Raw genomic sequence first — 12888 nt, 5'->3', positions numbered from 1 at the left:
TCCCCTCTTCATTCAAGCAGATAGACTGTGCATTCGTTGTGTTGAGAAAAGAATGGGATGAGATGACAAAGTGGGAATGAGTTAGGGCCAAATTCTTGGCTTTGGCTTGCAATAACATTAGTCTTAGGTGGTGTAGCAGTGTCTGTGCATAAGCATCACATATGGAAGAAGCATGATGGGAGATGCTGTTCTCCTACCAGAAGCCTCATAGGCCAAAGGGTGGCTAGAGTTAGAGAGGGATGAAAGAGTTATTATGAGAGCAGAGGGGTTAGTGGATCCCTAAAAGAGAAGTAGTAACTGAAATGGGCCAGTAGTTCCCTATTCCATTATACACTATTTCACCATAGAAGTATATTGCTCTCCTCAACTCTTGACTCTGAAATGAAAAATCTTCCTTTTCTAAATATAGTTTCTCTGTGCAGCTGAATAGGTTTTTGACCTTCTTGTTACCTGTAGAAAGTTGAGGGCCCAGAATCCTTTTTGCAATATGAACCATCACAATCCCTTTTAATTCAAACTATCAGTGCTTGAGGCATTATAGCTATTTTGACAACCCCGTGGGTTTCCTATGTACCTGACTACATTCAGTGAAATCACACCCAGAATTATTTTTGAGATAGGCATCTCTCTTCTTTGGCTTGTTGGAGTACTGTATAAGCACATTGTAGCAAATCTTGGAAGCTCTTTGGTATAGCAGAGAGGATCACTAGGCACCACCTTATCTATCTATGATCTTCACACAGGGTCTTAACATCATTTATTTGATCTTTACAGTGAGGTCTTTCCTCACTTATTTTGCTGCCTGAATAAACTAGAAATCAGAAACAGTTTTATTTTAAAAACGAGCAAGAGCTCTCCATTTCTTCTAAATGCTTGTAGATTACTTTGCTTTGTAGCTCATCTCTCTTCCTAGAACTTACTTATGCAGCTAAAATAAGCTAATTGACACTTTTTACATTCTACCTTGCTAAAAGCACTTACCTAAATTTCATTAAGTGTATTTTCTATCCTCTAATTACCAAAAACAATAGTTTTGCCTATTTTTATGCTGCTAAATAACACGTAAGACCTCACTCCGTCTTGTTATAGCCTCCTGTCATTAAATTTCCTATTCTCCACTGAATGGTTTGTTCACAACTTCTCCAGTCTTCCCCATCTGGTCTCATGTCACTTTGTTGAGCTTCCACCTATCACCCAGTCCCAAAAGCAATGCTAAATATTTTATGTTTGTATTATGGTAGCCACCTACTTCTAGGTACTAATTATTGTAAAAGTTAACTTTTGTTACATAATAAACCACAATGAAACTCCAGGGTCTAAAGCAACAAATAAGCATTTCTTTTCATGATTCTCTTCTTAGGTAGTTGGGACTGCATGGACAAATATCTGATGGCTGGCTCAATGTCACCTAGGGTGATAACTGCCATGTCTCACATCATTGAGCAAAATACCCCAGGCTCAATCATATGGTGAATGGTGGTGATTACATAAGACAGGACGTTTCAGTGTACAAGTACTTTTCAAATCTCTGTTTGTATCATGTCTTTTAATGTTTCATTAGCCAAAGAAACTCATACAGACAAGCCTGGATTCAAGGATGCAGAAATAGGTTTCATTTCTGGGTGGGAAGAGCCTCAAAGTCACACTAAAATAAATCATGACTACATGGCACACCTGGGTGGCTCAGTTGGTTAAGCGTCTGCCTTCAGCTCAGGTCGTGATCCCAGGACCCTGGGAACAAGTCCTGCATCGGGCTCCTTGCTTAGCAGAGAGTCTGCTTCTCCCTCTGCCTGCTCTGCTTGCTCTCCCTGCTTGTGCTCTCTCTCTCTCTGACAAATAAATAAATAATTTTTTTAAAAATCATGACTACAGAGATAAGAAAATTTGTGGCCATTTTTGCCATCTACACCTAAGTGTATTATAAACCAATATTAATTAAAATAATATTATTCTTTATAAATAACAAAACCTAAATCAGTAAAGAATACAGGATCCAGAACTAGATCCAATTCTGAAAAGTAGATCAACTGACTTCTACTACAAGCGATGAGGAATTAGCTGAATTTTGATCAATCTTCTCATCCAGAACAACAAAAACATTTTGACAAAATATGGAAGAATCAGCTCAGTGGAATGAGAAAATTACCAAGTCAATTATGTTTTGTAGTTTAACAATCTAGAGACTAGAGAAGCACATAGAGGAAAAGAACATATCGTCCAGATCCTCACATTATCTTTCCAAGTTTTTATATATAATGACTGAATCTATATGAAAAATAACTTGGCATCCAAAAAAAAAAAAAAATGACCCAAACCAGGTGAATAAATAGATACTCAGGATATTCTAATATGAACATTAAATAAGTATTTTACACTAATTGTGCTTAATGTGGTCTAGAAGTGAAAACACAAGATAGAGAATGTTGACAGATTAACTGATAATGCAAAAAACAAGAAATAAAAATCAAGTGAAATAAATGAACTAAAAGTTATGAATGCAACAAATAGGGTTACTGTCAGACACAGTAAAGACAGAATTAGGGAAAAGGAAAATAGGTCAAAAGAAAATATAATGATGCACAAACATTTAAAAGTATGGAAAACAGAATAAGAATCATATAGTAAGAGTGGAAAGGTTTAACATAGGTGTAATTGTCATCCTAGAAAGAGATGAGAGAAAATGAGGCAGTATCCATATATAAAGGGTTAATTGCTGAGAATTTTCTAAGATATATGAAAGACATCAAGCGATAGATTTAAAAAGCATGACAAATATAACCAGAATAAACAAACAAAACCATACTGGAACACATGATAGTAGAACTACTGAAAACAGAGGAAAAACGGGATTAAAATCAGCCAGAGAAGAAGGACTTTCAACAGAATGAAATATGAAGGACTGCTGACTTCAAATATATAGTAATATTCTTCTAGATACCCCAAGGGCAAAAGAAGAAATCAGAGGAGAAATTTATAAAAAAATTTAAACTGAGTGATAATAAAAGTAGGTGTATTAATATTTACGGTTTTAAAAACCTGCAATTATAGAATGATATATAGCTATAAATGCATGAAATAAGTGCTTTCAGTGTATTCTAATACATACATTTATGAATATATATATTTTAATGCAGCTTTGTATTCATGTTTTAACATACGCATTTCAATGAATGATACCTACAATTTCCAGTATATATATCAAAAATGAATCTTGTGGTGCCTGGGTGGCTCAGTCAGTTAAGCATCCAATTCTTTATTTCAGCTCAGGTCATGATCTCAGGGTCGTGAGGTCAAACCCTGTGTGACCTCTGCGTGCTAAGTGTGGAGTCTGCTTGAGATTCTCCCTCTCCCTCTGCTCCTTCCCCCACTCACACACACTCTAAATAAATAAATAAGTAAATAAATATCTTTTAAAAAGCAAATAAAAATAAAAATGAATCTTGACCCCATTTCACACAATTTACAATAATTAATTTCACACAGATTGTAGACCAAAATATAAAAGGAACAAAACTATAGCAGCAATGTCCACAATAGCAAAACTATGGAAAGAACCTAGATGTCCATCAACAGATGAATGGATAAAGAAGATGTGAATAAAGAAGATTATATATAGAGATAGATAGATATATATAAAGTGGAATATTATATATATGGAATATTACTCATCATATATATATGGAATATTACTCAGCCATCAAAAAGAATGAAATCTTGCCATTTGCAATGACATGGATGGAACTAGAGGGTATTATGCTAAATGAAATAAGTCAGAGAAAGACAAATACCATATGATTTCACTCATATGTGGAATTTAAGAAACAAAATAGATGAACATAGGGGAAGGGAAGGAAAAATGAAATAAGATAAAAACCCAGAGGGAGGCAAACCATAAGAGATTCAACTATAGGAAACAAACTGAGGGTTGCTGGAAGGACTATATGTTAACTAAATTGAATTTAAATTTAAAAATTTTAAAAGAAAAAAATTTAAAGGAAATAAATGCTCTGTAAGAACATAAGAAAATATATTCATGACTTTGGAGAGGTAAATGTTTTTGAAACAGGACAAAAAAGCATTAACTAATGAGGAAATTATTGATAATTTGGGTAAGTAAAAATTAAGAATCCATTCTTCTCAAAGATAGCATTATAGGTGTCAAAAGTCAAGCCACACAATAAGAAAAAGTAGCAACAGAGTTAAATTTACCATGAAACTAAAGTTTAGCTACACTTTTACAAGCCTTTCCAAGGATTTAGGAAAGGCTCTGGCAAGGCTTGCAGGAAAAAACGTTCTTGTAAAATTCATAAGACCAAGTGTTCTGTTGTTGATCTCAGTGGCATTTGATTTTAGATCAGGTGATATTGAAGATGTCCTATATCTCTTTGAGATTCCCCCTCAAAAGACATTGAATTAGGGATACTTTTAATTTGAGTTCAATCAGAAATATTTACATTGTTCACAGTCCCTTCTTTGTAAAATTCTACTGCTCACCACCATGTGTCGAAATGACTTCCAGGAATACTCCCATGACCCGCTATGATTCACCCAGAAACATGAAACAAAGGAGCATGGTTGAGGACCTACCCTGACTGCTCCCCTTACTTTTCCGAACTTCCCACTCCAACAGTCAGAAACCTGGTTTGCACCATTAGCCATCCATTTACTTAATTATTCTATTCCAGTATACATGTGGGGCACTTCCATATTAGTTAAATTATACCTCTGTGGGAAATATTTTTGTCAACTAGGGTGCATGGCTTATATAGAGCTCCCTTTATCTTTGGTCTTACAGATTCCACTCATTTCCGAAGTTACTTATGTCAGGAACTCCCCCCCCCCCATTTGCTACAATGAGTTTGTTACATGCATTTATAATACAGTTAAATTATTTTGTCATAGTCTGAATGCTCATCTGGGATCCCATGACCTCCTAAGTAATTTTTTTAAGTGTGCATGCTTTAAGATTCTTTCTTTTTGGTGCAAAGTTCTGTGAGTTTGAACAAATGTCACATATCCTACAGAATAGGATAGTATTATAGTATCATACAGAATAGTTTCACCATCCTATAAATTCCCCTGTACTTCACCCGCAAAACATTAGCAACCACTGATTTGTTTGCCATCTCTAGAGTTTTGCCTTTGCTAGGATGTCATACAAATGGTATTGTATGGTATGTAGCCTTTTCAAACTTCCTTCTTTCACTCGGTAATAGGAATTTAAGATTCATTCATGGTTTTGCATGGCTTGCTAGCCCATTTATTTTTTAATCACTGAATAGTATTCTATTGCGTGAATGTACCACAATCTGTTTATCCATTCACCTATTGAAGAACATCTTGGTTGCTTCCAGTTTGGGGCGATTATGAGTCAAGCTGTTAAAAATATCTGTATGCAGAATTTTTGTGGTGTGGACATAAGGTCTTAGCACATTTGGGTAATATCTAGGAGCATGATTGCTGGATTATATAGTGATAATATACTTAGCTTTATAAGAAACTGCCCAACTATCTTCCAGAGTGGTTATATCATTTTGCACCCCTATCAATGAGTAAGAGCTCCTGTTGCTCTTATTATATACTAATATTATATATTAGTAATATATAATAAGAAACACACTGTAAAGTTTTTTCCAATGACGTCTGCTAACTTCACTTGTATTCACCATTGTATTGAAGTTCCTAGCCAGTGCAATAAGGTAAAGGAAAAACCAAAATGTATTTAAATAGGAAAAGAAGAAATTGCATTTGGTTTTGTCAGATTTTTTAATATTAGCCATCTTAATAGTGTAAGTGGCACCTCTTGGTCTTTTAATTTGCAATCCCCTAATAACATAATACTTACCATATTTTTATGTGTTAAATTACCACCTGTATATCTTCTCTGATTAGTATCTGTTCAGATCTTTTATCCATTTTTTAAATGAGTTGTTTGTTTTCATATTGTTGAGTTCAAGAGTTATTTGTGTACTCTGGACACACATTCTTTATCAGATATATTTTGTAAATATTTTCTTCCAGTCTGGTGTGCCTTTTCATTCTCTTGAGAAAGAATTTTACAGAGCAGAAAATCTGAATTTTTAAAAAGTCCAACTTATAAATATTTTTTTTCAAGGATAGTGCTTTTGGAGTTGTACCTAAAAACTAATCAGCAAACCCAAGGTCACCTAGATTTTCTCAGCACTTTTTAATGAAGAGTTTTATTGAAATACAATATACAGCCTTAAGGTACACCAATCTTAAGTTTTCAGCTTAATGAATTAGTACAGAGTGAACATATCCATTTACGTACAAACTAGATATAAAAAACAGACTGCAACCTGGGGTCAGATCTGACCTGCCACCTGTTATTATACAGCTCACAATTTAAGAATTTTTTAATGGTTGGGAACATCAGAAAGAGAATTACATTTCACAAAATTCGCAGGAAAATTATATGCAATTCAAATTCTAATGTTCATAAATATTCAAACTCATTATACATATATGGACTATAGCTGCTATTACACTGAAGGGCTGAGTCGAGTTGTTGCAACAGAGATCATATAACTCTCAAAGCCTAAAATATTTACTATCTGGTCCTTCATCAAAAAAGTTGCCAACCCATTATAGAATATTACCAGCACCTCAAAAATCCCCCTCATGGCCACTCACATCACTACACCTCCAAAAATAATGACTATTTTGACTTTCATCATCATAGATTATTTTTGGTTTTTTGCACATTGTATGAATAAGAAACATATGACATTTACTGTTGTGTCTGACTTCTTTTACTCAATGTCTATCAGATACACTATGTAGTTGTAATTTGTGTGTGTATATATATATATATATAAAATCTTTTAAATATATACTACAGTCTTCATTTATTACACCATTAATGGATATTTGCATTTTATCATTTGAGGCTGTTGTGATTAATGTTGCTAGGAACACTCGTTCATGTCTTATTCATTGTCTACATGCATACTGGTACATACACATTTTTGTTGGAATGTCTAGGTCAAAGGGTATACAAAACTTTAGCCTTACTAGATTTTATCGAAGATTTTCCTAAAGTATTTTACAGGTATCTATGCCCACGAGCAATGCATTCACATGCCAGTTAATATTTTACTAGCACTTGTACTATGAGTTAATTTTCCTATTATTGATTCACAGGTACCACATAGAATATACAAATTTGCCCATTTAGGTTGGTGCCTAAAATTATATTTCCCTGATGACTACTGATATTGACCACTTTTTCTTATACTTATTGATGTTTGGAAGCCTTTTCCAACATGCTGTTTTAAAGCTTATAGCATTCAACCCCTTTTTAAAGATATCTATCTATCTTATATATCTATCATTTATCTATCTGCACATAAATATGCATATATATAAACTCTATCATCTATCATCTATCTATCATCTATCTATCCCTTTTAAAAGATATTTATCTATCTACCTATGTATCCATCTGAAACATGTGGGAGATATATTAAAAAACAAATATATTATGCTACCTTGTGTTTTTCACTCTCTTCTTTATTGTGTATTTTGTAAACCAGAATTCCTAATTAAATGAATCTATCTACTTGAATCTTTTCCTTCATGGTAAGTGCTTTCTAAATACTGTTTAAGAAATCCTGGCTTTCCCAATGGTGCTAAAGACATCACTATGTTACCTTCCAAAGGATTTCTTGTTTTACCTTTCATATTTGGGTATAATCCAACCATAATTATTTTTATATGGGTCTAAGAGAGGTTGATTTTTTTTTCATTTAGATCTTGATTTGTTTCATCATCATTTAGGGAATAGAGTCATATTATCTGAATTCTCCATTGTGTCCATTTGGTGCATTTCTCTATCCTTGTGCAATACTACAGTTTTTAAATATTGTAGCCTTATAATCATACTTGGTTTCTGGTAATACAAAGGGTCCAGCTTTATGTTTCTTTTGAAAAGCTTTTGCTATTTTCATTCCTTTACATTCCCCTATCAGTTATAGAATCAACTTGTCACTTTCCAATAAAACAACCGGTGACTGGGGGCGGAGCAAGATGGCAGAGGAGTAGGAGACCTGGATTTCATCTGGTCTCAGGAATTCAGCTGTATAGGGATCAAACCATTCTGAACACCTATGAACTGAACAGGAGATCGAAGAAGAGAGTAGCAACAACTCTCTGAACAGAGGAGAAGTGACCACTTACTGGAAGGTAGGACGTGCGGAGAAGTGAATCCAAGGTGATATTCGGGAGGATAGACTGCAGGGGAGGGGGCCTCTGTCGGCCGCTTCTGGCAAGTGATAGAGCCACGGAGCACAAACTCGGAACTTTGAGAAGTCGGCTCCGCTGAGGGACGTCGCTCCAGTGGCTAAGAGGGGGGTGGAACACTTGCGGGAGAGTGTGGCCTCAGGACCCTCGGGGTCACAGAAAGACCAGGGGTGCCTGAGAGGAGCAGAGCTCCCAGGTATCGGAGCGGGGAAGCTGGCTGCAGAGATGGAGCCAACGCGGGGGCTCTCAGCTCGGGGTGGCCATAAACTGTGATCCGCGGCCCAGTGGGGACACTTCTCCAGCAGGGACCCAACAAGTGGCAGATCCGGGGAGACTCCCCTTCCTCCCCCGGGAGGAGCGGCGCGGGAGCGCACCGCAGGGATCTGCTGGGTTTGGAGACTCCACACGGGGTCGGGTGCCAGACATAGAAATGCTCGGTCACAGGCCGGGTGAGCACGCACTGTGGCTGGAGACTGGGGAGGCAGGAGTGACTGCTTTTCCCTGGGGGCTCACTGAGGAGCAGGGCCCCGAGTTCTCGGCTCCTCCACGCGGAGATTGGGAGGCCACCATTTTCACTCTCGTCCTCCAAAGCTGTACCAAAGGCTTGCAGGGAACAAAAGCTCCTGAGAACAAACCCGAGCGGATTGCTTAGCCTGGACCGACAAGGGCGGGGCAATTCCGCCTCCGGCAAAGACATTTGGGAACCACGGCAACAGGCCCCTCCCCCAGAAGATCAGCAGGAACAGCCAGCAAGCCAAGACCAAGTTTACCGATCAAGGAGAACGGGAGAACTCCAGCGCTAGGGGAATACTGCACATAGAATTCATGGCTTTTTTTACCACGATTCATTAGTTTTGCAAAAGTTAATATTTTTTTAGCTGTTCTTTTTAAATTTTTCTTTTTCCCTTTTTCAACCAACATCTTATCAATCCCTTTTTTTAAAAAAAAAACATTTTTTATTTTTGATTTTTAGAGTCATATTTTATCCCTTCATAGTAGTTACCCTTATTTTTGGCATATATATATAAGTTGTTCTCTCTTTAAAATTTTAAGATACAGTTTCTTCTAACAGATCAAAATATACCCTAAATCACGAGTGTATGGCTTTGTTCTAGTATCCTGCCTGATCACATTCTCTCCCTTTTTCTTTTCTTTTCTTTTATTTTTTTTTAAATCTTCTTTCTTTTTTCAAAGACCTTCTTACCAATGCCTTTTATAAAATCTTTTATAATTTTCATCTTTACACTCATCTTCCATCCCTCCATTGTATCAATCCTTATTTTGTACATATATGTCTTTCTTCCTTTAAAATTTTAGGAGGCACTTTCTTCTAACAGACCAAAATATGCCCAAAATCTAGTGTGTGGCACTGATCTATGCACTAGCCTGATCATATTGGATCATATTCTGTTTTTTTTTTGTTTTGTTCTGTTTTTGTTTGTTTTTATCTTTTTCTTTTTCTTTTTCTTTTTTCTCTCTCTTTTTTCTTCCTTTCCCTTTCTTTTCCCCTGGTTTCAGGTCTTTTCTGATTTGTATGAAGTATATTTGCTGTGGATGTTGTTAACCTGTTAACATTTTGTTCTCTCATTAATCATTCTCCTCTGGACAAAATGACAGGACGAAAAAAATTACCTCAAAAAAGAACAAGAGGTAGTAACGTCCGCCAGGGACCTACTCAATACGGACATTAGTATGATATCGGACCTAGAGTTCAGAATCATGACTTTAGAGATACTAGCTGGGCTTGAAAAAAGCGTGGAAGTTGTTAGAGAAACCCTTTCTGGAGAAATAAAAGAACTAAAATCTAACCAAGACAAAATCAGAAAGGCTATTAAGGAGGTGCAATAAAAATGGGGGCATTACCTGCTAGGATAAATGAGGCAGAAGACAGAATCGGTGATAGAGAAAAACCAAATGATGGAAAATAAAGAGGCTGAGAAAGAGAGAGAGAAACAACTACAGGATCATGAGGGCAGAATTCGAGAGATAAGCAATATGATAAGATTAAACAACATTAGAATAATTGGGATCCCAGAAGAAGAAGAAAGAGAGAGAGGGGCAGAAGGTATATTGGAGCAAATAATAGCAGACAACTTCCCTAATGTGAGGAAGGAAACAGGCATCAAAATCCAGGAGGCACAGAGAAGCCCTCTCAAAAACAATAAAAATAGGTCAACACCCCGACATCTAATAGTAAACTTACGAGCCTCAGAGACAAAGAGAAAATCCTGAAAGAAGCTCGGGAGAAGAGATATGTAACCTATAATGGTAGAAACATTAGATTGGCAACAGACCTATCCACAGAGACCTGGCAGACCAGAAAGGACTGGCATGATATCTTCAGAGCATTAAACGAGAAAAATATGCAGCCAAGAATACTATACCCAGCTAGGCTACCATTGAAAATAGAAGGAGAGATAAAAAGCTCCCAGGACAAACAAAAACTAAAGGAATTTGCAAACTCGAAATCAGCCTTACAAGAAATATTGAAAGGGATCCTCTAAGCAAAGAGGAGCCTAAAAGCAGCATAGATCAGAAAGGAACACAGACGATATACAGTAACAGTCACCTTACAGGCAATACAATGGCACTAAATTCATACCTTTCAATAGTAACCCTGAATGTAAATGGGCTAAATGCCCCAAACAAAAGACACAGGATATCAGATTGGATAAAAAACAAGACCCATCCATATGCTGTCTGCTAGAGACTCATTTGAGACCCAAAGACAACACCAGATTGAAAGTGAGGGGGTGGAAAACCATTTACCATGCTAATGGACACCAAAAGAGAGCTGGGGTGGCAATCCGTATATCAGACAAATTAGATTTTAAAACAAAGACTGTAATAGGAGATGAAGAAGGACACTATATCGTACTTAAAGGGTCTATCCAACAAGAAGATCTAACAATTGTAAATATCTATGCCCCTAACATGGGAGCAGCCAATGATATAAGGCAATTAATAACAAAAGCAAAGAAACACATTGACAACAATACAATAATAGTGGAGGACTTTAACAGCCCCCTGACTGAAATGGACAGATCATCTAAGCAAAAGATCAACAAGGAAATAAAGACTTTAAATGAAACACTGGACCAAATGGACTTCACAGACATATTCAGAACATTCCATCCCACAGCAACAGAATACACATTCTTCTCTAGTGCCTATGGAACATTCTCCAGAATTGATCACATCCCAGGTCACAAATCAGGTCTCAACCAGTACCAAAAGACTGGGATTATTCCCTGCATATTTTCAGACCACAATGCTTTGAAACTAGAACGCAATCACAAGAGAAAAGTCGGAAAGAACTCAAATACATGGAGGCTAAAGAGCATCCTGCTAAAGAATGAATGGGTCAACCAGGAAATTAAAGAAGGATTGAAAAATTTCATGGAAACCAATGAAAATGAAAACACAGCTGTTCAAAATCTTTGGGATACAGCAAAGGCAGTCCTGAGAAGAAAGTATATAGCAATACAAGCCTTTCTCAAGAAACAAGAAAGGTCTCAAATACACAACCTAACCCTATAGCTAAAGGAGCTAGAGAAAAAAACAGCAAATAAAGCCTAAACCCAGCAGGAGAAGAGAAGTAATAAAGATCAAAGCAGGGCGCCTGGGTGGCTCAGTTGGTTGAGCGACTGCCTTCGGCTCAGGTCATGATCCTGGAGTCCCGGGATCGAGTCCCACATCGGGCTCCCTGCTCAGCAGGGAGTCTGCTTCTCCCTCTGACCCTCTTCCCTCTCGTGCTTTCTATCTCCCATTCTCTCTCTCTCTGAAATAAATAAATAAAATCTTAAAAAAAAAAAAAAAAGATCAAAGCAGAAATCAATGAAGTAGAAACCCAAAGAACAGTAGAAAAGATCAACAAATGTAGGAGCTGGTTCTTTGAAAGAATTAACAAGATTGATAAACCCCTGGCCAGACTTATCAAAAAGAAAAGACAAATGACCCAAATCAATAAAATCATGAATGAAAGAGGAGAGATCACAACCAACACCAAAGAAATACAAACAATTATAAGAACATATTATGAGCAACTCTATGCCAGCAAATTAGATAACCTGGAAGAAATGGGTGCATTCCTAGAGATGTATCAACTACCAAAATTGAACCAGGAAGAAATAGAAAACCTGAACAGACCCATAACCACTAAGGAAATTGAAGCAGTCATTAAAATCTCCCAACAAACAAAAGCCCAGGGCCAGATGGCTTCCCAGGGGAATTCTACCAAACATTTAAAGAAGAATTAATACCTATTCTCCTGAAACTGTCCCAAAAAATAGAAATGGAAGGAAAACTTCCAGACTCATTTAATGACGCCACCATTACCTTGATCCCCAAACCGGACAAAGACCCCATCAAAAAGGAGAATTACAGACCAATATCCTTGATGAACATGGATGCAAAAATTCTCACCAAAATACTAGCCAATAGGATCCAACAGTACATTAAAAGGATTATTCACCACGACCAAGTGGGATTTATCCCTGGGCTGCAAGGCTGGTTCAACATCCGCAAATCAATCAACGTGATACAATACATTAACAAAAGAAAGAACAAGAATCATATGATCCTCTCAATAGATGCAGAAAAAGCATTTGACAAAGTACAGCATCC

Source organism: Zalophus californianus, chromosome 15 (genome assembly GCF_009762305.2).
Source record: "Zalophus californianus isolate mZalCal1 chromosome 15, mZalCal1.pri.v2, whole genome shotgun sequence".
Lineage (NCBI taxonomy): Eukaryota > Metazoa > Chordata > Mammalia > Carnivora > Otariidae > Zalophus > Zalophus californianus.
Note: the sequence above shows the minus strand (reverse complement) of the source record.